General features: G+C 38.9%; 1 non-coding gene across 1 annotated transcript; it reads left to right on the top strand.

Annotated features, from left to right (window-relative positions):
• The first annotated feature begins 19,848 nt into the window (after positions 1 to 19,848).
• LOC121208214 (small nucleolar RNA R71) lies at positions 19,849 to 19,955 on the top strand. Its single transcript, XR_005903171.1, has one exon. It is a non-coding gene; the product is annotated as a small nucleolar RNA R71 (small nucleolar RNA).
• Positions 19,956 to 26,884: the final 6,929 nt, after the last annotated feature.

Genomic DNA, 26,884 nt, shown 5'->3' on the forward strand with positions numbered 1-26,884 from the left:
TATTTAGTAATGAAGTCATTAATGTATTATATGTTCTGTATATGTATAAATTGTTTTGATACATTTTGAATTATACTTTATTTGAATGACAGAATTAATTTAGACTTAATATTTGATTAAATTGTAAGCTTTGAGGTGATTAAAATTTTGATTTGTAATATATATATAGTGCATGTTTATGTGAACTATAAAATGTTTAGTAATGCCTCTTAACCCTAATCCAGCGATGGACACGGGCTAGGGGTGTTACACCCTGGCTTTCTCTATTTTCTTCGGCTTTCTCTACTATTGCGTATTCTTGGTCAATTATGACTGAGCCCTATGGTGAGGGTTGATTAACTCAATATTTACAAGAGTTCTTGACAAAAGGTATGTGTTGCGTTGTGTTCTGTTGGTTTAACCTGTTTTCTCTTATTTTGTTTCTTAAAGCCGAATACCCCCTTTCTTGTTGTGCTTTGACGACTGATTTTTGGTTTCTTATTTGGATCGTTGGGCTTCTAGGTTCTCACAAGAAGTGGTGGAGTGTAAGAATTTTGAAGGTGATCAAAACCTTTTTCCTCACTATTCTATAAAGGTAATACGATACCTTGTTTTGGAGTTGATGATCATGGATTTAGGCCACACCTATGAGCGGTCCTGTTTAATAAGATCTATGGTTTATGCAGTTATCCGGCGAGAAGCGTGTGATCATTTTAGTCATCGATCTTTGTGTATTTAGCCAAACCACTTTCGGTCAAGGTAAGTGGGAGTACTAATTTGGGGATGTATTGTTTATGAACACTACCAAATGAAAGACTGACTGTATGTGGAATTGAATGTAGGTTGGGCGCTTTAGGAACTTGGAATAGTTGCATAAACAAGTGTGTAACAACACCCTTCCTTACTGTATATTGGCAAAAGTCGAAAAGCCGAAGTCCTGAAACTTCGGTATTTGAGGCCTCACAAGTGTGTGATCGCTCGTGGTGTATACTAAGCCCACAAATCATGGGCTATAGACTGTATAGGCCACGATGAGTGTTTTCATGGGCTTGGGCCGTTATGGGCCACGTTGGGCCGAAATGGGCCATGTGGGCCGAATGGGCTCATGGGTCCCACACTGATTAAATCCACGGTAAGTGATAGATATTGGACTGGGCTATGTAGGTCACTTAGCCGTAACTGAATTTGGGCTAAATGGGCCATACGAGTGTGTGGGCACACTTGGGTCAAGTAATGGGCCTTAGGCCTATTTACACTGTTAAGATTATTTAGGTTATTTGTGTCGTTCGAGGCGATTCTAGACCTTCGAAGAGGTCATTATCTAAGCTGAAACCCAAAAATAGGTAAAATGACTGTAATGCCCTTGTAGGGTAAAATGACCGTAATACCCTTGTAGGGTAAAATGAACGTAATGCCCTGTAGGGTAAAATGACCGTAGTGCCCCTGTAGGGTAAAATGACCATAATATCCCTATACGGTAAAATGACGATTATGACCTTATGTTCCGAATGACTGATGTGCTTATGATTTACATATATGATTGTACTGATGATGACTTTGCATACACGTAATATTTATGACACGACATACTGCATGGGGTTGGGATTTTGATATGGAGGAAGTACTGTACTGGTGACTATGTCGCATTCACTGTTACTGGTGGCTTTGCCACATTTTCTGTTTTTGGCGGCTATGCTGCATCATTATTACTGGTAGCTTTGCTGTGTTATTGGTGTGCTGGTTGGGTGAGTCGATTTATTTCCCCACATGGTGTGTTGGTTGGTACGGCTGGTGTGCTGGCTGGATTTGGGTGGGATGTATAATTGCATTACACTATTCTGATACTGTATTGGGCTTAGGCCACACTATTATTGTATAGGGCTAAGGCCCAGACTGTATTGATACTGAATAGGGCTCAGGCCCAGACTGTTACTGCATGTACTGTTTACTATTTGACTGATAAGGGCTACACACTGAGTTTTCGTAAACTCACCCTTTCCTTTTAACTGTACAGGTAATCCTCAGCCTTAGACAGTTTGGAGCCGCAAGGGACTCGGTGGTAGCCACACGATTACTGATGTTCTACTTCTTACTTGATTTATTTAAATTTCACATTGGGTTTTTAGTTATGTAATAAGGCTATTTGTGGTTTTAACTTTTAATTGGGCTTTGGTTTATATATATATTCTTCAACTGCTAGTCTAGGTAAAAACAAGTTTTTAAAACAATTACTATTTTATAAAACACTCGTTCTAAACTTCATCGACTTAAAAAGCTTCCGCGTTTTTAAATCAATTTATTAAAACATGGATGGTTAATAAGGTAAATGTTTTGATGAGAACTTTTGTTAATTAATAATAAAATGATTTAAATTTAGTAACGAATTTTTACCGAAAGGATCAATTTTCGAAAAACACTCCAATGTGACACGCCAAATTCAGCCATAACGTCTAAGCCGGGTTTGGGGTGTTACACATTCAACCATTCACCAATCCTTTATAGACCACATTAGGGGATTACGCATCTTGGCGAACGTGAATAGCATAGCTTCTAATAGGTGCTCTGAGTTCAGATATCGCAGTTAAATCTTTCGTTACACCTCTACTACTGTTCCCTTTTCCCGTATTTCTTATTGGCTTCTTGATGATCGCTAAACTAACTAAAAATTCAACAAGGCAAGCGCACCTATCGAACAGTAGTATAGTTATGCTGAGACCGAAAATGTCGTATCCACAAGGACTAAAAATACTAGTAATTGCTATCTTTTTATTATCTAGCCTAATAATTAAGAGAATGTTTTAAGCTAAGACTAATTATCTAATTAACTAAAATTATGACAGAAATAATAAATTGGAAAATAATTTTTAGAAAACCAATGGAGAAGACAATACCCAAGGAAGAATCCACCTAGACTTCACTTATCACTTCTGAATTAGACGATTTATTCACTTGACTTAATCCATAGAAATCCCTGATTTATGTTAATACCTCTCTCGAGACTAAGAACAACTGATTCTAGGTTGATTAATCGAAATCTCATTCTAATTAAAACCCTTATTGTCACATTAACTTGATCTATGGATTCCCTTATTAGATTTGACTTTAATCCGGCATATTTATGTCGTCCTATTTCTAAGATTGCATGCAACCCCACTTAATTATGAAGGATCTACTCTTAAACAAGGACTTTTGCTCCACTGAATAAACACATCAAAACCTGAATTAATATCCTGGAATATTAAAGATAGAATTAGAACTCACAATTAAGAATAAGAATAAATATTTATCATATAATTCAAATAGTAATAAGATCAGTCCTAGGTTTCATCCCCCTTAGGTATATAGGGAGTTTAGTTCATATTAATGGAAAACATCTCAAGTTGGGAAAACAACAAAACATAAAGAACCCAAAAAACTTCTAAGGAAATTGAATGGAGATCTTCAGTCTTGAAGTAGATCCTGTTTTCGAGTTGATTCCAATGGCTGTCCTTGAGTATTGTCTTCCTTTTACTCTGGGTCCCCTTTGATCCTCTTCTAGGGTGTTTATATAGACTTTGGAATGCCCGAAATAGCCCCAAATTAGCCTTTTTCAAATAGAATTAGACTTTGGCTCGATAGGGACACGACCGTGTGCCACTCTCGTATGAAGGTGCTCAGGCCATGTGCAATTCTGACTTAGTTTAATGTCGACACGGACATGACACACGGGCGTGTGGATTACCCATGTGGAAGTGTCTAGGCCGCGTGAAACACTGAATTAGGCCCAATTTGTCCGTTCTTGGCTCGTTTCTTGCTCTTTTTGTTATCCTAAGCTTTCCTGAGTATAAAACATGAAATTAAAGGATTAGGAGCATCAAATTCATTAAATATTATAATAATTCTTCCAAAAATATGCCAAGCATAGGGTAAAAACATGTATTTATTATGGTTTATCAAATATCCCCACACTTAAGCATTTGCTTGTCCTCAAGCAAAATTCTTAACTCACAATTAAAATTAATTCTTCTTAACTTATAATTCTCATAAAAAATGTTTCGAAGTAATCCATAGATAATCACACATTGAGAATTGAACTAAAAGAACATCAAAGTTTCAAACAATCTAGGTTGAACATTTTAATCATAAAATCATAAGTATCCCCCTTTTTCTAACTAATCACCTTTAATTCCAATTACACAAGAGTTGACATCCTCACTAAAGATTCACTCAAATAACCCGAAGTATTTAAGGTTCAATAATTAAGCACTCAATAGTCAAAAATGAAAATTTATTACCATAGGCTTGCATGAAAATCAAATCTCCACCACTATAAATGAGATGATACATGAATCAAAAGGTCTTTAACAGGGTTGTAATGGGGCTTGGGTTAAAGGTGTGGATCAAGGCTGAAAAAGAGGGTTAGGATCGAGATTAACTTAATAAGTTACCAAACTTAGAATATTAAAGCTAATTACTAAATTACAAACAATTTCTAGAACTAAAACTATCCAAAACTAATGAAATGACCTTTCTTTTCTCAAAATAATAACTTTAACTTATCCAAGCTCTTTATAATAATAATGGAAAGTACATAATACAAAATAATTCAGCAACTGGATTGAACAAACATTAGTTAGGTAGGTAATCAAATCAAATCTCAATAAAAAGGAGTCAATGAAAACGGAGAAATTTTTAATGAATCAAAAAGGGTTAAGTTGTGGGTTAACATTAAGGGGAAAATCAAGAAACAATGGTTAAGGCTCAAAGAGGTTCACTAAGGGTCAATTATGTGGGTAGGCTTTTTATGGGGTAAGTGGGTTAAAACCTAAGTGCTTTTATAATCTCGGTATATCAAATCAATGGTGTGGTCTCGACATGTATAATCGAAGCAAGTTCTAGAATAACAAATCAGCATTGACACACTCATAAGCAACAATAAAAGTGAGCAAGAAAGGATATATGCTCTAAAGACTCAAGATCTCATAAAAAATATGGCTTTTGATGTCAATCCTGTGAATTCAAAATTTCAAGATAATACCTCAATTCAGGGAAACAACCTAGGGATTTCAATTATCAAAAGTAAACTTATCATGCTTGATTCTTTAATATCTTAAGGTTAAACAATCAATGTTCAATTACCTATGAATTAATTCAAAACATATCAACAAAAATTATAAATCAATCAGAATTCACTCTAATAATAATATGAGAAAATTATTTGAGAACGAGATAAAAATTTAGGGATTTTCTAATAAACATATAAATAACCTCCCCACACTTAAGATGTACATTGTCCTCAATGTACGAAGATAGATAATAATAATATAAGCATAAAATCAGAAGAAAGGAAAAGAAGCGAAACTGCCCTGAATGTTTTTGATGAAATCCTTGGAATAGTGACAGTTAGAGTTGTAGATAAGGCTAATGAAAGGCATGATTCTGAGTTACTAATAATAAAATAAACACCACTATGGAAGAGAATTAAGGGATTACTTGATAAGAACCATAAAGATAAACATAGTCCAAAATATAAAACAAAAGTCTTCAAAAAATAAATAAAACAAAACTAAAAACAAAAATAAAAATAAAATAAAAATAAAAATAAATGGACTCAGAGGACCTCATCATTAGATGCGTCAGCATCACGAGGTGGTGGTGGTGGAGGTGAGATGTGGAAGTGCGGCAGATCTGCTGAAGAGTTGCCTCAATGCTATCGAACCTCGCAAAATGTTGTTGCTTGAATCTAGTAAGTTGCTCGGATATATCGATCAAAGTGACTGCAAGAGGTCGATGACTCAGTGGTGGTGGCGGTGGGTGTGGGTCCTCATGAGGGGGAAGGACATCATCAGTAATGTCCTCTAGCTCATCCTGGTCATCAGAGCGAATGAGTTTGTACTGAGGAGGTTCGAATCCACGGCGTCGCTTTATCATCCTCATGTGTATCATACTAGAAATTCCCTGAGTCATCTGGCCTACTAGTGTGAGTGTCGATGACATCTCTGGAGTGTCGAAGAGGCCGAAGTGTCGAGCTAGGTGTGTCACGTAGGGACCAAGACAGATAGGACCCTTCTTATGGTAGTCTGTCTGATGGCGAAAAGCAGGCACTATGAAGTATGCCAAATCAAAGATGTGACCAGTCGCCATGCTCCAAAGATAGTATGCATGAGTAGTGCTTACAACTACTGTGCTCTCTCTCCTGCCAATCAAGGTGTGAGCTAATAAGGCATGGATGTATTGTAAAGCTGGAGAAAGAGATGTTGCCTTTGAGCAACTCGTATCATAATGGATCTGACTAGCTATGAGATCGATCCAACAGCACAAAGGTGAGTGATGGATGTGACAATGGATGTAACACCCCAAACCCAGCCCAGACGTTACGGCCAAATTTAGTATGTCACATGGAGATGTTTCAAAAAACATGTGTTTATCTAAATTCTTTGTTTAGAGTCTAGCAAAAATCTGTTCTTGTTTTAAGTTAAAGTGAATGGAAGCTATGCACCAGGTAGGAAGCTAGAAAAGATGAGGTGAGTCTTATAGGACCGCTTAAGTACCAAGCTCTTCCCGGATCCAATCCTAGACATGCACACATCCATTGCCACACTTTAAGCAGGTTACGTGTCTACGAACATTAAAACAACTTTAAGTTTGCTTAAAATATTTATTTTCTTGGAAAAACATTTACTTTGCGGAAACTTTGCGCGTCATCGTGATCTTTTAAAAACAAGTAGTTTTTATAAAATGAGCCCTAGTGCTAACCAGTTTAATAATCCCCAAAATAAAATTAATTAAAAAGAGCAGCCTTATTACAACTTTAAGCATAATAAAAATAATCCAAATTAAATGCTAAACTTATTAAATCCGGCAATCAATCTTCATGGCCACTCTGAATCTCGCCCAGCTTCAAGTCCACCAACTAGGGCTCACCTGCAAGGATGGAAGAAGAAGAGGTGAGTTTGGGAAACTCAATGCATACAGAAACCCATCCAAAGCCCAAATCAGCTCGAGCCCATTGGGCCTAAGCCCTATTCAGATAACAGTACACAGTGGACCGAAGCCCTTTTCAGAATACAGTAGCAAGGCCTTAGCCCCTTTTTACATAACAGTGTGGCCCACAGGCCCAGTTCAGTAACATAGGTAATAATAGTAGTAATGCATGCAAACCCATCTGGGGAGACTACTGAACCCACCAACTGATACACTGTCCCCGTACCAGCCCTACACTCCATGTGGGGAATATCTCAACCTACCCAGCCCTACACTCCACACTTGCAGCAACGCTACTCAAATATCAGTAAGTTGAGGCAAAGCCTCCAGTACGTGGATGAACCACTTTCAATACTTCTCCATCAATACGCCAATCCCATGCAACAGATATTAATAAAAGCATATCATGTAAAATACAGTATTAATCAATCATGCAGTTTAGCCAATTTAAACCCTAGGGGTATATCGGTAATTTTGCTTTTTAGGGGTAATTTTCGTAACTTAGCAACTACACAAGCTACTTCAGTAATTTTCAATAGTTTATGTAGTTTGGTTCCACATCTAACTAACAGCTAATTGCCCATCTCTTACCCATATTGGTCCGTAAGCCCATTGGGCCCAATTTTGGCCCATCGAGGCCCTCTTTTTTCGAAGTACGTTAAGACGTCACACAAACTTACTTACCATCTTTTGGTGCTAGATCTAACAATTACTCTATGTCTTGAGAGCATTCGCATACTCACAAGCCCATGAAATGCTGGAATTTCAGCATTTCGGCTTTTGCCGAATTGAACTAAGAAAGGGTGTTCGGTACACACTTGTTTCGCGACGACTGCTACTGAGATCCCTTTCGATGTCCTATAATAGATTAGCATAGTTCTTATTTACAAACCATAATCACTAAACCCACAACCTACTTATCCATGATCGAACCATGTCCTTAAAAGCCTTTGAAACCTTACCTTTTTGCCAAAATCAATAGCTAGATCCGAATCCAATTGCTCCAACAACCCACGCCTTCAATCCAACACTTAAGAAGACACTAATCATTGACAGAAAACGTCAGTTAAAAACCCTTAGAGCCACATGCTCAAATCGACAGCCTCCCTAGATTTTAGGGACTTCGGCTTTTCCTGACTTTGTAAAATAGGACCAGATCTGAGATGATGAACACTTACCCCTTACTCCTTTTTGATCTCCACGCAATCTGGTGTAGATTTATCTTTCAAACGACGGTAGAACTCGACTCTCGGAGTTTTAAAGTTTCGGCTATAAGCCTCCAAATCTATGGTTTTTCGGCTTTTGGGTGTTGAAAGAGATGACAATGTGAGGCTATATCCTTGATGTAGAATTGCCGACAGGTATCTAGGGTTTAGAAAAGATGATTGTCGTTTATTAGGAACAAAAAATATCGAAGGATTTGGCTTGGAAGAAATCGGCACAACTAATGTATTTTTTGAGGTTTCGGCTTTTGTGGTTTCGGCACAAGTTTTGATGAACAACAGGTTTGATGAACAGTTTTGAAGAAGAAAAATAGAAAAAGAAGAATAGGGGAAGTGGTAGTTTCGGCTAGAGAGGAAGAAGAGAGAAAAGAACAACCCTAAGGTGTTTCAGCAAAAGAAAACGGCACCACTCAACACCCTAAGTGCCGAAATACTAACCTAATACCCCTCTACCGAAATCCCCTTTCTAATTCCCCTAATTCGGCCAACTCTTAGCCTCTCTCCCAATCCCTTAAATCTCTCCCCTTATCACTCCTTAATCCAAGCATTTAGACTGATTCAAACTCTCCTCTAGCAGAATCCACCTGGACTCCAACACTTACCCCTCCAGCACTTAAAAATAAATGCATCTATTTGTCAACACAGGGAATCGATCCCATGCTTTCCCCAATGCTCCACACGCCATCTTTTTAGGAGCCTAGTGGCGTCACCCTTGCCACTTTACTAAGGCTCTTTTTGTGATGCAATTTGCCATAACTCTATACATGGGCCATCTAGCTAGAACCCCTAACTCCTAAGTCCAAAAATTTCAAAAATTCAACCGGGTTTTGGCCAACACATGGGCCTTCTATAAGCCCATTTACCTACTCAAAATATTAATTTCACATCCAAATACAAAATTTAAAAAAATCTTTAGAAAATATTGAAAACCGCAAATAAATCCGAAAATCAGGATGTTACAGCTCTACCCTCCTTAATGAAATTTCGACCTCGAAATTTTACCTTATTAGAACAGTTGAGGGTACTGTTGACGCATAGCCTCCTCAGTCTCCCAAGTAGCTTCTTCTTTGCCATGGTTCCTCCAAAGTACTTTCAATAGTGGAACTGATTTCCTTCTCAACACCTTGACGTCACGATCAAGTATTTGCACAGGTTCCTCTTCAAAAGTTGAATCTGACTGTACCTCTATTTCTGCAACTGGTATGATATGAGTTGGGTCAGATCGATACTGCCTCAGCATGGATACATGAAAAACATCGTGGATACGATGCAGTAATGGTGGTAACTCTAGCTGATAAGCCACTGGTCCAACCCGCTTAACAATTCGGTAAGGCCCAATAAACCGTGGGCTTAACTTACCCTTCTTACCAAATCTCAAAATTTTCTTCCAAGGGGAAACCTTCAAGAAAACCATATCCCCAACAGCGAACTCAATCTCTTTGCGCTTCAGATCCGCATACGACTTCTGTCTATCGGATGCCTCCTTTAACCGATCCCTTATCAGCCTAACCTTACTTTCAGTGTCTGCCACCAATTTCGGTCCAAGCACTCATCATTCACCCAACTCTGTCCAACACGTCGGCGTATGACATCTTCGCCCATAGAGCGCTTCATATGGTGCCATCTGAATACTTGCTTGATAGCTGTTATTGTAAGCAAACTCCTCCAATGGCAAGTAGTCCTCCAAACTTCCACGAAAATCAATGATACAACCTCTCAACATATCCTCTAGAACCTGAATAACCCTTTCTGACTGTCCATCTGTCTGTGGGTGAAAAGCGGTGCTAAAATCCAATCGTGTACCCAACGCTTACTGCAACTTCCGCAAAAACTGAGATGTAAACCTAGGGTCACGATCAGAAATTATCGACACTGGCACCCCATGCAGTCGCACTACCTCCGCCACATATAACTTGGCCAATTTTTGCAGTGAGTAGTCGGCACGAACAGGTATGAAATGAGCAGATTTTGTTAACCTATCCACAACCACCCACACCGAATCTTTCTTGGTGGGTGTCAAAGGTAACCCACTCACAAAGTCCATTGTTACTCTTTCCCACTTCCATAGCGAAATTTTCACAGGTTGCAGTAATCCCGAAGGCAATTGGTGCTCAGCCTTAACCTGCTGGCACGTTAGACATTTCCCAACAAATTCAGTCACCTTTAGTTTTAATCCGGGCCACCAGTACACCTCTCGCAAGTCTCGATATAATTTATTCCCCCTAGGATGCATGGCACAGAGTCCACCATGAGCCTCTTTTAGAATTAACTGCCTCAATTCAGGGTCTTTTGGAATACAAACCCTTCCACGAAAGCATAGAACTCCTTCAGTGTTCAACCCAAAATCCTCGTTCTCACCACTCTTAACTTGCTGGAACCGAAGAGCTAATGAATCGTCCTTCAACTGTTTTTACTTAATCTACTCAGTCCAAGTAGGCCTTACTTGCAGTTCTGCCAACAAGCTTCCATCGTCGTACAGACTTAATTGTGCGAACAAGGCTCTCAAATCAGTAACAACCCTTCGACTCAACACATCCGCCACCATATTAGCCTTTCCTGGGTGGTACTCTGTCGAACAGTTGTAGTCTTTAAGCAACTCCACCCATCTTCGTTGCCTAAGGTTCAACTCCTTCTGAGTCAACAAATACTTTAGGCTCTTATGATCTGTGTATATGATGCACTTTTCCCCATATAAGTAGTGTCTCCAAATTTTTAACGCAAAAATCACCGCTGCTAGCTCCAAATCATGCGTAGGGTAATTCATCTCATGAGCCTTAAGCTGTCGCGATGCATAAGCGACCACCTTGCCCTCTTGCATCAGTACGCAACCTAACCCCAAATGCAACGCATCGCTGTACACAGTAAAGTCCTTCCCGGACACCGGTTGAATCAACACTGGTGCTTCAGACAATACCTTTTTCAACCGATCAAAAGCTTTTTGCTGTTTCTCGGTCCAGACAAATGGTACTCCTTTCCTTATGAGTTTTGTCAAGGGTGCCGCCATCTCAGAGAAACCCTCCACAAACCTTCTGTAGTAACCTGCTAACCCTAGAAAACTCCGAATTTCCGATACTGACCTAGGTGGCTTCCATTCTAGAATTGCTTTAATTTTACAAGGATCCACCTTAATCCCTTCGGCAGAGACCACATGCCCTAGGAAGGTTACCTCCCTTAACCAGAATTCACACTTGCTGAATTTCGCATAGAGCTCCTTTTCCCTTAACACTTGCAGCACAATACGGAGATGCTCATCATGCTTCGCCTCTGTTTGAGAGTATAGCAGGATATCGTCGATAAAGCCGACTACGAACCGATCCAAGTAAGGTTAGAATACTCGATTCATCAGATCCATAAAAGCTGTAGGTGCGTTCGTCAGCCCAAACGGCATGACCACAAACTCATAATGTCCATATCGAGTTCGGAATACTGTCTTATGAATATCCCCTTCTTTTACCCTTAGCTGATGGTATTCGGAACGAAGATCGATTTTGGAGAATATCGAAGCTCCCCTAAGCTGATCAAATAGATCGTCAATCTTTGGTAGTGGATACTTATTCTTAATCGTCAGTTTGTTCAACTGGCGATAATCGATGCACATGCGCATCGTTACGTCCTTTTTCTTCACAAACAGGACCGGTGCTCCCCAAGGAGACACACTAGGCCTAATGAAGCCTCTATCTTAACATTTCGATTTGCAGCACCCGCTGGTCCAGCATCCCTCCTGAACCGATTTCGATCCCTATCACGATTCTTCCGTTCGGTTTGCTTCACCTCCTCGGCTATCTTAGCCTTCTCTACCAGTGCAGTGAAATCTCGCTCTCTCTGCGGAGCTATGAGCACCCTTAACTCATCTCTGAGGCCATCCTCAAAACGAACGCTGCGCCCGTATTCGGTGGAAACGATGCCATTAGCATACCGACTCAATCGTAGAAACTCCGCCTCATATTCAGCAATGGTCTTATTTCCCTGAGTCAGATTCAAGAACTCCTTTCTGCGTGCATCCACATAGCTAGCTCCAACATATTTTGCCTTAAAGGTCTGTTTGAACAGCTCCCATGTTACGCTCTCAGCTGGGGTACCCTCTCTCACAGTAATCCACTGCTGATACGCTTCATTCTGCAGCAACGACACTGCCCCTTTCAACTTCTGTTCTACTGAGCAGTCTAGGTCATCCATGATCCGCTCTATGGCTTCCAACCAGTACTCAGCCACATTTGGGGCCACTCCAGATACGCCCCTAAAAATCTCAGCTCCGTTGGCCCGAAGTTGTTCAAAAATGGACCCCCTATTCATGGGCCCGATGTTAGCTCCGGCCACCCTTTCCAAAACCCTCAACATGGCCTGAGACAAAGCGTCATCCCCTGCGGCCTGGTCATACGGCCCATTTTCATTAACCGATGGTGGACGTGCCTCGCCAGCTGGTATGTGTTCAGATGATGCAGATCCAGCTTGGGTGCTACCTCGGCCTCGACCACAGCCTCTTCCCCGAGTAACCCTTGTACTCATAACGATTTATCTGTTTAAAAATTTTATGACATTAGTTTACTGGTTTCACTGTTTATTACAGAATCTCTTATGAACAGATAGAGTTTCAGAGTTATTTTCGCGCAATCACAATTTAGCTACGGTCCCAGTTTTGTAGCCCTAATACTACATTATCAATAGCACAATCTCTAAGGCTCAGTACTATCTACAGTATTATTTCCAGTCCAGTTTCATATAAATATTTAAAGCAGAAAAAGAACACTTATAGACTTGGTGCCGGGGATTCAGTGTGCCACTTCCTTATCAGTCCATTTAAATTTTTTTTAAAATACCCATGTTTTCGTTTACCGAAAATAAAAAGATTTGATTTGAAAACAAAACTATTGATTTAACCCCGTTTAACAATAGAAAAACTTTGAACATCTTCGAAAACTTATAGAAATTTTTTTTTGAAAAGATTTTCGAACTCGATCCACAGCCGAGTTGTTGCAACCAGGCTATGATACCACTAAATGTAACACCCCAAACTCGGCCCAGACGTTACGGCCGAATTTAGTATGTCACATGGAGATGTTTCAAAAAACATGTGTTTATCTAAATTCTTTGTTTAGAGATTAGCAAAAATCTGTTCTTGTTTTAAGTTAAAGTGAATGGAAGCTGTGCACCAGGTAGGAAGCCAGAAAAGAGGAGGTGAGTCTTATAGGACCGCTTAAGTACCAAGCTCTTCCCGGATCCAATCCTAGACATGCACACATCCATTGCCACACTTTAAGCAGGTTACGTGTCTACGAACATTAAAACAAGTTTAAGTCTGCTTAAAATATTTATTTTCTTGGAAAAACATTTACTTTGCGAAAACTTTGCACGTCATCGTGATCTTTTAAAAACAAATAGTTTTTATAAATTGAACCCTAGTGCTAACCAGTTTAATAATCCCCAAAATAAAATTAATTAAAAAGAGCGGCCTTATTACAACTTTAAGCATAATAAAAATAATCCAAATTAAATGCTAAACTTATTAAATCCGGCAACCAATCTTCATGGCCACTCTGAATCCCGCCCAGCTCCAAGTCCACCAACTAGGGCTCACTTGCAAGGATGGAAGAGGAAGGGGTGAGTTTGGGAAACTCAGTGCATACAGAAACCCATCCAAAGCCCAAATCAGCTCGAGCCCATTGGGCCTAAGCCCTATTCAGATAACAGTACACAGTGGACCGAAGCCCTTTTCAGAATACAGTAGCAAGGCCTTAGCCCCTTTTTACATAACAGTGTGGCCCATAGGCCCAGTTCAGTAACATAGGTAACAATAGTAGTAATGCATGCAAACCCATCTGGGGAGACTACTCAACCCACCAACTGCTACACTGCCCCCGTACCAGCCCTACACTCCATGTGGGGAATATCTCAACCCACCCAGCCCTACACTCCACAGTTGCAGCAACGCTGCTCAAATATCAGTAAGTTGAGGCAAAGCCTCCAGTACGTGGATGAACCACTTTCAATACTTCCTCCATCAATACCCCAATCCCATGCAACAGATATTAATAAAAGCATATCATGTAAAATACAGTATTAATCAATCATGCAGTTTAGCCAATTTAAACCCTAGGGGTATATCGGTAATTTTGCTTTTTAGGGGTAATTTTCGTAACTTAGCAACTACACAAGCTACTTCAGTAATTTTCAACAGTTTTATGCAGTTTGGTTCCACCATCTAACTAACAGGCTAATTTGCCCATCTCTTACCCATATTGGTCCGTAAGCCCATTGGGCCCAGTTTTGGCCCATCGAGGCCCTCTTTTTCTGAAGTACGTTAAGACATCACACAAACTTACTTACCACCTTGTGGTGCTAGATATAACAATTAGTCTACGTCTTGAGAGCATTCGCATACTCACAAGCCCATGAAATGCCAGAATTTTGGCATTTCGGCTTTTGCTGAATTGAACTAAGAAAGGGTGTTCGGTACACACCTGTTTCGCGACGACTGCTACTGAGAACGCTTTCGATGTCCTACAATAGATTAGCATTGTTTTTATTTACAAACCATAATCACTAAACCCCCAACCTACTTATCCATGATCGAACCATGTCCCTAAAAGCCTTTGAAACCTTACCTTTTTGCCAAAATCGATAGTTAGCTCCGAATCTGATTGCTTCAACAACCCACGCCTTCAATCCAACACTTAAGAAGACACTAATCATTGACAGAAAATGTCAGTTAAAAACCCTTAGAGCCACATGCCCAAATCGACAGCCTCCCTAGATTTTAGGGACTTCGGCTTTTCCTAACTTTGTAAAATAGGACCAGATCTGAGATGATGAACACTTACCCCTTACTCCTTTTTGATCTCCACGCAATATGGTGCAGATTTATCTTTCAAACGACGGTAGAAATCAACTCCCGGAGTTTTGAAGTTTCGGCTATAAGCCCCCAAATCTATGGTTTTTCGGCTTTTGGGTGATGAAGGAGATGACAATGTGGGGCTATATCCTTGATGTAGAATTGCCGATAGGTATCTAGGGTTTAGAAAAGATGATTTTTGTTTATTAGGCACAAAAAATATGGAAGGATTTGGCTTGGAAGAAATCGGCACAACTAATGTATTTTTTGAGGTTTCGACTTTTGTGGTTTCGGCACAAGTTTTGATGAACAGCAGGTTTGATGAACGGTTTTAAAGAAGAAAAATAGAAAAAGAAGAATAGGGGAAGTGGTAGTTTCGGCTAGAGAGGAAGAAGAGAGAAAAGAACAACCCTAAGGTGTTTCAACAAAAGAAAAAGGCACCACTCAACACCCTAAGTGCCGAAATACTAACCTAATACCCCTCTGCCGAAATCCCCTTTCTAATTCCCCTAATTCAGCCAACTCTTAGCCTCTCTCCCAATCCCTTAAATCTCTCCCCTTATCACTCCTTAATCCAAGCGTTTAGACTGATTCAAACTCTCCTCTAGCAGAATCCACCTGGACTCCAACACTTACCCCTCCAGCACTTAAAAATAAATGCATCTATTTGTCAACACAGGGAATCGATCCCATGCTTTCCCCAATGCTCCACACGCCATCTTTTTAGGAGCCTAGTGGCGTCACCCTTGCCACTTTACTAAGGCTCTTTTTGTGATGCAATTTTCCCATAACTCTATACAAGGCCCATCTAGCCAGAACCACTAACTCCTAAGTCCAAAAATTTCAAAAATTCAACCGGGTTTTGGCCAACACATGGGCCTTCATAAGCCCATTTACCTATTCAAAATATTAATTTCACATCCAAATACAAAATTTTAAAAAAATCTTTACAAAATATTGAAAACCGCGAATAAATCCAAAAATCAGGATGTTACAGTGGAGGCGAAGGAAGTTATCGACACCTATAAACTCATCAATGTAGATGCCCAAAGCTGCGCCAAACTCAGGGACGCTCATATGTCGCACTAAGCCACCAAGTCAATAGTACTGGCCTTGTCATGGGTATTCATCACATGCTGTAGATTGAAAGTAGTGCAAAACTCCAAGGTAAGATCTTAATAGGTGGGCTCAAAAATCGCAAAGAACCCATTCCACGAGGCATGGTAATGAAAGGACGGACCTCATCAGCTAGTCTGACCTGCTCCAATGCTGTCCAGTCAATACAACGGCCCACTCCCAATGGTCGTACTCGAAGAAGCTGAAATAATTCGTCCAGTGGGCCTGACGAAAATCAAAGCAGAGGATGATGAGCTTTGGTTGAGGCGCTCGAGGAGGTTGCGCCAGGACCCTTTCGCTTTTTTGAAGCGGGGACGGCACTCTTCTTGCCTTGTGTGTTTGTCATGGTATACCTGAAAATTTTAAGATAATCCAAATCAAAAAAGCAACCAAAAGAAGAAAACAGTAAGTAAAGAACTATGTTAAAATAGGTAGACGCGAATCAAATCCAAAACTAGACTAAAAAGAACTCTAACGAAGGAAGAAGTTATCATAAGAAGATATAATAATGGTACGAGACAAATATGACTAACATAATGAAGTAAGCATGGGGTTTTAGTAATAAAATAACAATGAATAGCAGCAATAAAGTTAAAATAATAAAAATAATAACAATAACAATTAACCTAAATTATTATCAAGTAAACTAGAAATAAACTTAACCAAGTCAAACACATAATAATAAATAAATAAAGAATTAATAAAAGATAAATAAAAATAAAGAGAATGAAATAGAAATAAAAATAAATAAAGAAAAATAAAGAAAAGCAAGAAAATGGTAGAAGGGTCAATCGACAGGGTGTAGGGTGGTCAGTTGGACGAAAGGTGCAGCGGTGAGATGGGTGTGATGGAAGGGGTCGACGAGGTAGATAGCGGGTTGGTGTGAGGTGGTTGGTAGTGGGATGGTTTGGGTTTGAGAGGGACAAGGGAGAAAGGCTGAGGGGGTCAAATGGGGGGTTGTGGAGACATGTGCGTGAGGTGTGGGGGTGGGGGTGGTTTGCTCGCAAAGGAGAAAGGGAGAAGGGGTTGTGATTTGGTGCGGGGCTAAAGATGGCTGGCTTGGTCAGTGGTGATGAAAGGTGGCTGGAGTAGGGGCAAGGTAGGCATGGCGGCTGAGGTTGGGACTTTGAGGGTTACGGAGAAGAAGATAAATAGAAAATTAATTTAGGGTTTAGAGGGTTTAATGAGACACGATCGTGTGAGGCCCCTGTTGGGCCACATGGCTGTGTCACACGCCCGTGTGGCTCATGGTTAGCCCGTGTTTTTCATGAAAATTTAATGCCTATTTGTCACACGGCTTGAGACACGCCTGTGTGTCCAGGCCGCATGGTACACATGGCCGTATCGCACGGCCGTGCGATACATTGTTCGCTTCTCCCACACCCGTGTGATCTCCCACACGCTTGTGTGTCTGAACACACGGGCGTGTGGTTCGCTCGCGTATCTCTCTGACCAGTTTAAAGTTTGAAAGTTTAGCTCTAGTTTTCACACAGCCTAGAGCACGCCCGTATGGCTAGGCTGTGTGGTCCACACGACCGTGTTGAAAGCTTGTGCGGACTCTGTTTAGGTCGTGTCTATGTCAAGTTTGGGTGATTTAAGCCCTATTTCCACACAGCCAAGGACACGTCCGTGTGTCCAGGCCGTGTGGATCACTGTACATGTATAAAAACATGAAAAATAGATAAAATAAATGGGTTAGTGGTGTTAGTGCTCGGGTTGCCTCCTGAGAAGCGCTTATTTATAGTCTAAGCTCAACTTACCTCATATTTGCACGGTCATGGTTTGAGGAGTTGAAACTCATCATTCTTGTTATCAATCTTATCAAAATAAGGTTTTAGACGAGTACTATTTACCTTAAAAGTGCCAAATTTGGGATAAGTTACCTCGACTGTACTGTATAGGAAAACGTTGAGTACCGAAAAAGGGATTGCTCCATTGAGTTTAGAAGTGGCAACATGAGGGTCTGCTTCATCTAATAGTACTTTGTTTCTAACCTTCAGTTGGTTTGATTCACCTTTAAGTTTATCATGACACTGCTTTGGTTCATCGTGTATCCTAGGTTTCTACTTAACTGTTGTTCGCCATTCTTCTAGTTCCTCGATTTTTAATGTTCATCCCTCAAGAGTTGTTCCTGGCTCCATCACTTTATCCCTAGGGATTTCTTGCACAGCAATCTGAGCCAACATGTTGTTCTCATGGAAAGAACTCGTAATATCATCTCGATCACTAGATAGTCTAACAGAGTCACGAGCTTGAAGTTTAATCGTGTCATCACCTACACGAAGTGTTAATTCTCCTGTACCAACATCAATAATAGTTCTAGCAGTTTATAAAAAAGGGTCTGCCTAGAATTAAAGGTACGTCATTATCCTCATCCATGTCTATGATAACAAAATCGATTGGGAATATAAATTTTTCAATTTTAACAAGCACATCTTTAATTATACCCCAGGAATTCTAATGGTTTTATCAGCCAATTGAATGCTAATCCTAGTTTGTTTGGGTTTCCCTATTCCTAGTTGTTTAAACATCTTGTATGGCATAACATTAATACTTGCCCCTAGATCAGCTAAGGCATTATTAACATTTAAACTACCAATTAAACAAGGAATCGTAAAACTCCCTGGATCTTTCAATTTGTTGGGTAGCTTGTTTTGTAGAATAGCTGAGCAGACTGCATTTAATTCCACATGCGATGTCTCATCTAACTTCTGTTTGTTTGATAAAAGCTCCTTTAAAAATTTAATCGAGTTGGGCATCTGCGAAAGAGCTTCAATAAATGATAAGTTAATATGTAACTTTTTAAGCAATTTAAGGAATTTATTGAATTGTTTGTCTGTGCATTTTTTCTTTATCGCTTTAGGGTATGGCACACAAGGTGTGTATTCTCTACTTACAGGTTTTTGTTTGTTTTGGCTTTCATCCACCTTATCTTGGCTTACCATAGTTTTTTGCCTTGGTTCTGGTGTGGACGCAACTAACCCTTATTCGTATTGAACCGTGATTGCATGAAGCTGTTCTCTTGGGTTAGTTTTCGTGTTGCTGGGTAAGCTACCTTCTGGTCTTTCTGATATCAGCTTGTCAAGCTGACCTATTTGAGTCTTTAGACCTTGAATCGATGCCTGCTGATTTTTAAGCACTGCTTTGGTGTTTTGGAAATGTGTTTTTGACACCGAGATGAATTTTGTTAACATCTCCTCGAGGTTCGGCTTCCTTTCCTGCTGGTAAGGTGGTTGAAAACCTGGAGGGGGTTGTGGTCTTTGATTGCCTTGACCACCCCAAGAGAAGTTAGGATGGTTCCTTTAACCTGCATTGTAAGTGTTACTATAGGGGTTATTCTGAGGTCTAGAATTGTTACCCATATAGTTGACCTGTTCATTTGTAGTGCTAGAGTCGTAGGCTAGGCATTCTATATTATTCATTCCTCCTTCATTTGTACTGCATTGCATCATCAAATGTACCTGCGTCGAAATGCATAAGCCATCAATCTTTTTTATTTAAGAGCTCTACCTAGTTTGATAACATGGTGACTGTGTCGAGGTTGAAAACACAGGCTGCTTTATTAGGCTTTGTCTTCATGACTTGCCACTGATAATTATTCAGTGAAATCTCTTCAATGAACTCATAGCTTTCTCAGGTGTTTTATTATTTAAGGTTCCACCGCCCGCTGCATCGACCATATGTCTCGTTGAGGGGTTCAAGCCATTGTGGAAAGTTTGAACCTGTAGCCATAAAGGTAAGCCATGGTGAGGGCACTTTCTCAATAAATCCTTGTATCTCTCTCATGCATCATATAGTGGTTCTAAATCCATCTGCACAAAAGAAGAGATATCATTCCTCAATTTAGCCATTTTAGCCGGCAGAAAATATTTGAGGAAAAAATTTTTGGTCATTTGCTCCCAAGTAGTGATTGATCCCCGTGGTAACGAATTCAACCACTATTTAGCCTTATTCCTTCATGAAAAGGGAAATAACCGAAGGTGAATGGCATCATCAGAAACGCCATTTATTTTGAAAGTATCGCAGAACTCTAAGAAATTAGCCAAATGAGTATTTGGGTCTTTATCCTGCAAACCATCAAACTGAACAAACTATTGAATCATTTGTATAATGTTAGGTTTTAGTTCAAAATTATTTACAGCAATTGTAGGTCTAACAATACTCAATTCAGCCCCTGTTAAATTAGGCTTAGCATAGTCGTACATAGTACGAGGAGCAGGATTTTGATTCACTAGATTTGCAGCAACCATAGGAGGCAGTGAATTATTTTGATTTTCAACCATCTCTTCGGTTGTAGTATAGATATCGTCCTCTCGCTCTTCCTCTATGTATTGTAGACTTTGCCTTATTTCTCTTTGGTTTTTTCGAGCTGTACTCGCGATCTCACTGTCAAAAAGTAGAGGTCCTGACGAGTTCATCCTAGTCATAAACTAGAGATACCTGCCAGAAGCAATTAAAAAGAAAAATTTAGAAAACAAAAATTACACTAAAAACAAAAAGTAAATTGCAATAAAAGTAAAAATGTGTAAAGTAATAAAAATCAAGCATTCCTAATTTCTTAGTCCTCGGCAACGGCGCCAAAAACTTAATGATCGCTAAATTAACTAAAAATTAGACTAAGGAAAGCGCACCTATCGAACAATAGTATAGTTATGCTGAGACTGGAAATACTGTATCCACAAGGGCTAAAAATACTAGTAATTGCTATCTTTTTATTATCTAGCCTAACAATTAAGAGAATGTTTTAAACTAAGACTAATTATCTAATTAACTAAAATTACGACAGAGATAAAAAATTGGAAAATACTCTTTAGATAACCGATGGAGAAGACAATACCCAAGGAAGAATCCACCTAGACTTCACTTATCACTTCTGAATTAGACGATTTATTCACTTGACTTAATCCGTAGAAATCCTTGATTTTTGTTAATATCTCTCTCGAGACTAAGAACAACTGACTCTAGGTTGATTAATCAGAATCTTTTTCTAATTAAAACCCCTATTTTCGCATTAAATCAATCTATGGATTCCCTTATTAGAATTGACTCTAATCCAACAGATTTATGTCATCCTATCTCTAGGATTGCATGCAACTCCGCTTAATTATGAAGGATCTACTCTTAAACAGGGACTTTTTCTCCACTGAATAAGCACATCAAAACCTAAATTAATATCCTAGAATATTAAAGCAAGAATTAGAACTGCCAATTAAGAATAAGAACAAGAATTATCATATAATTCAAATAGTAATAAGATTCGTCCTAATCTCCCTTAGGTATTTAGGGAGTTAAGTTCATAATAATGGAAAACATATCAAGATTGGGAAAACAACAAAACATAAAGAACCCAAAAAACTTCTAAGGAAATTGAATGGAGATCTTCAGTCTTGAAGTAGATCTTGCTTCTGAACTGATTCCGGTGGCTGTCCTTGAGTATTTTCTGCCTTCTACTCTGCGTCCCCTTTGATCCTCTTCTAGGGTGTTTATATAGACTTGGAATTTCCAAAATATCCTAAAATTAGCCTTTTCCAAATAAAATTAGACTTTGGCTCGACAGGGACACGGCCGTGTGCCACGCCCGTGTGAAGGTGCTTAGGCCATGTGCAATTCTAACTTGCTTTAATGTTGACATCGCCAAGACACACGGGTGTGTGGCCTGCCTTTGTGTCACACACGTTCGTGTGGATTACCCGTGTGAAGTGCCTAGGCCGTGAGAAACACTGAATTAGGCCCAATTTTCCCGTTCCTGGCTCGTTTCTCGCTCTTTTTTCTATCCTAAGCTCTCCTGAGTATAAAACATGAAATTAACGGATTAGGAGCATCAAATTCATTAAATCTTATAATAATCCTTCCAAAAATATGCCAAGCATAGGGTAAAAACATGTATATATTATGGTTTATCACTCCCTCTAGTGGTAGTATTGCTCAGTTTTGCATTCTACAAATTATCTTTCTCAGCCATTTCAGGGCAATCTTGAATAAAGTGATCTTGGGAGTGACATTTAAAGCAAGCTCGGTTGTTCATCTTACATTCACTGGGATGTCATCTACCACAGTGTTGACATTGAGGTCTATTATACCTAGCATTACCAACCATCGTTATTGATGTAGTTTGGGCCTTAGAACCCGAATATTGCTTCCCACGATCTCTCTCGGGATACCTAGTTGAAACATTCAAATGAGTATACAAATCCCTCGATTTCTTTGACGAAGATTGAAATGAATTATTCATCTGCCTTTTTCTCAAATCTCTAACCTCAAACTCAGCTTTTCTCTTCTCTTTGCTCAGCTCTTCGACTTTGCAAGCTCGGTCGACTAGCACAACAAATTCTTTCAACTCTAAAATCCCAACTAGCAATCTGATATCTTCATTCAACCCATATTCGAATCTCTTGCACATGATATCCTTGGTGGAAACACATTCCCGAGAATACTTACTGAGCCTAATAAACTCTCACTCATATTCAGTCACAGACATATGGCCCTATTTTAGTTCTAAAAACTCTCTGCGTTTCTAATCAATGAACCATTGACTAATATATTTCTTTCTGAACTGATGCTGAAACAATTCCCAGGTAACCCTTTCTCTCGGTACCACTGATACAAGAGTATTCCATCATTGATATGCCGAGTCCCTCAAAAGTGATATAGCACATTTCAAATACTCATTTGGTGTGCAAGAAAGCTCATCAATACCCTAATAGAGTTCTCAAGCTAAAACTCTGCTCTCTTGGGATTATTGCCAACATTAGCTCTAAATTCTTCAGCCTTTTATCTTCTAATCTTATCAACTAGAGGCTTGTTCAGTCTTAACAATTCCACACCTTGGGGAGTTACGGGAATCGATTGGGGGTTAGATGGGGGTGGAGGATGTTGGGCAGCCGGACTTGTTTGAACAAACTTGGCAAACCACTCATTCAACCTTTGGAAGAAGGCTTCCCTAGCCTCTCCTCCATGACTAATCGTTACTCGACTACTTTCATCTGGCACTGTCCCTTGGGCGGGAGCTGGTGCATTACTTTCAGCATCATTAGCTACCTTTTGGTGGGGATCCGTTTACTAGATGAAAACACAATTTAAATTGTCAGGAGTCGTGACACTATTAGAAATTATATATAGCATGTATAGCTAGGCTCTCACACACACTACATTAGTCCAAAAATTGACTAAACCATAGCTCTGATACCAGTAAATGTAACACCCTTACATGTATTCAAAGCCGGAACAGAGTACGAGGCATTACTGGACTTACATTGCAAACAAACATACAATTTCAAGTCATAAATTTGCATCCAAATTAAAACCATTTGTATTCAATCATAAAGTCCTTAATACGAGTCTACGAAGCCCAAAACATGCTTTGAAAGTGGTTCAGGACTAAACCGAGAACTTGGGAAATTTTTACAAAACTTAGAAATTTTTTCCATGTATAGGGATCACATGCCCGTATGGGCAGGCCTTGTGGTCAGACACACCCCTGTCCCTAGCCAGTGTAACTATCTATTTTGCAAAGCATGAACAAATTGAGGTCACACATAAAATAGGTGCAGACTTCACATGGTCGGGACACACGCCCGTACTTAAGGCCGTATCCCTCACACGGCTAAGACACATGCCTGTGTCTCTGCCTATGTGCTCAATTCTGAGCATTCTGTTTCTCAAAATTAAGGTGCAAGAGGCACACGGTTGAAACACATGCCCATGGGGCAAGCTGTGTGTCACACATAGCCTAGACACATGCCCGTGTGCCTACCCGTGTGGACAAAATAAAGGCTATTTACCAAGCTATTAGTCACCCTTATTTACACATACGCTCATCCACAACTTAAATGGCATAAATCATGGCTTATTTAGGCAACCAAAACATCCATAATCAAGGTTAGAACATATCATTTCATTATCACAAATAACATACTTACAACATCGTATTCTACCAAACCAAATCATACCAAACTTACATCCACAAGTACCAACACAAATACTTGTATCATGCATAATTCTTCTTAGATTTTTCTAGCATACTAACGAGCCAATCTCAACCATTCAACAACAAAACCTTTAAGTCAAATTCAACCATTCACCAATCATTTATAAGCCACATCATAAAGGATATATTTGCACATGCACGAATATACTTAAATTTACAACCAATTTAGCAAAAATAAGCCAAGTTACATGGCCAAATACCACATCAAACCTTTAACAATGACAAGCCAATACATTGGCCTAATTCATAACGACACATATAACAAAATGACCAAGTCCCTATACATGCTATATACTCAAAATGTTAAGATCATCAATACCCAAAATGAGCTATAACCTCGTATGAAAGAAATAAGCTAACCTTACCATACATTTAACATTCAAGTAACATAATATAAGATAATGCAATTGACTATAACCTCATGACCACAAATCATTCCATCATAAACTTACCTTGAAATCATCGTTTCACGAATTTAGTAATCATAAGCTTTATGTACATACCTATACCATCTCGTAATAATCTCATACTTATTCTCTTCATTGGCTCCTCATTGGCATACCTAATGAACCACTTGGAATAATAATATCGGATACTCAGGAAAACCTTGCACACAAGGTGCCACATATGTAGCCATTGCTACCTCTATCTCAAACACATATATGCTTGCTCCTGAGCCATTGACGGGCCTACTTACACAAGCTATCAGTCAAGATGTAGCTACTCGGTGCTGCTCACACAAGTTGTCAAGTAATCATAACATATGCCGGTATACTCAGCCACTGGTATGATGTACAGGACCAATACCCGGATCACATAACATAAAACTCTAGTGACATGTCACTTTCATCTTAATCTATTCCTAAGGTTTGATTGGGGTTTCTCGCTTGCCAAAACATCGTCGAACGTGTCCATATAGTCATTTACACAGTTCATGAAGTATTAAAGCATTTAAAATACAATTATAAGAAAGCTTATTCATATACGAACTTACCTTGGTTACAAAAACGGCCAAAGGGATCTATTCGTCAATTACTTCGTTTTCCCTTGATCTAGACCCAAACTTTATTTTTCCTGATCTATAATACCACAATTAACTTATTTAATCATCACATTATTCAATTCAGCCCAAAAATATATTATGACAAAATTTATATTTTTCCCTTAACTTTTCAGCATTTTACAATTTATTCCTTAAGCTCGTAAAATGAATTTCTTTCAATGTCATCACAACCCAAGCCTAGTCGAATATTATTGGCACTCATAACAACCCACATTTTTTATTTATTCACACTTTTCTACATATTGTATAGACTTTTACAAAAAAGTCCCTATTTAAATTTTTTATCGAAAATCACTTTCCAAATGTTGTTTAACTAATAACTAACATGCATTTTCTACCATCAAACATCAAAATAAAAACATATTCAACATGGATAAAATGTTATACTTTAACTTTCTTTCAAATTAGTCCTTGAAATTGTTACATAAAGTTACAACGATCTTAAAAATATAAAAACCATCAAAAACGAGACAAGAACGAACTAACAATGGAGCTTGAAAGCTTAGCCAAACCCTTTCTATGTCTTCCCTCGCAAGTTTCGGCTATGGGGGACTAAATTGAAGATGATGGACACTTTTATTTGCTCATTTTGTCTTTATTTGCCAAATTACTAAAATGCCCTTAATGCATAACTTTAAAATTTCTCCTAACCATGTCCATTTTTGTCCATCCTAAGGTATAATGGTCTAATTACCATTTAAGGACCTCCAATTTGAATTTCATAGAAATTAGACACCTTAAACATATAGAACTCAAATTTTGCACCTATTGCAATTTAGTCCTTCTAGCTAAATTGAGCACTCAATTGATAAAATTTCTTAACGAAATTCTCACACAATCATTCTATCATGCTGTAAACCTTAAAGAGATAATAATATAAGTATTTCTACTTTGGATTTGTGGTCCCAAAACCATTGTTCTGATTTGACCCAAAAACGGGTTGTTACAATGAGTTAATGGTTTATAGTTTTGTAAACCTTGTGTGTACGACTTGAGTATCCATAGTTTTTCCATAGTTCAATGGATAAAACTCTTGATATAAGAAATTATGAGATTAAAGGAATTATGTTTTTAATGCTTCTGAAGTACCTGAAAATGTGAAACATGATAAGCTCAACCATGTTTATTTGTTATACATATGAATTACATGACTAACTTGCTTGATTGAGTGTATGTGTTTAGAAAACTTGCCAAATTGATGGAAAGTATGTTATTGTATGCCTAATATTAATGAATGTGATTGGTAAATTTAATTTATATTATACGAACTTACTAAGCATTAAATGCTTATTAGATTGTATTTTCTCTATTTTATAGTTCCCAGAAGCTCACGAAGGTTGGAGATCGGCTGGAGCATCATCACACTATCCACTAACTTGTTCTAGTATAAATAGTTAACTTATTTTGGTATAATGGCATGTATAGGTAACTTGGCCATTGTTGTCATGTAAATGTGGTTTGTAAAATAGCCATTGGAATAGCTAGTAATGATTTGTTTTGGTATATTTATAAGGTTATATTATGAAAAACACCTATGTGTTAAATATATTAAGTATGGTAATTGGCTTGAATTTAATGCTTGAATTGGCTGGTATATACTTGTAAGTTTTGTTGTAGGTTATTGGGAAATTTCGGTGAGAAATAAAGTTAGGAAATGGCTTTATTTTGTCGACAAGTGTAGACACATGGGCATGTGTCTTGACTGTGTGTGACACACGGCCTAG

Source organism: Gossypium hirsutum, chromosome A01 (assembly GCF_007990345.1).
Source record: "Gossypium hirsutum isolate 1008001.06 chromosome A01, Gossypium_hirsutum_v2.1, whole genome shotgun sequence".
NCBI lineage: Eukaryota > Viridiplantae > Streptophyta > Magnoliopsida > Malvales > Malvaceae > Gossypium > Gossypium hirsutum.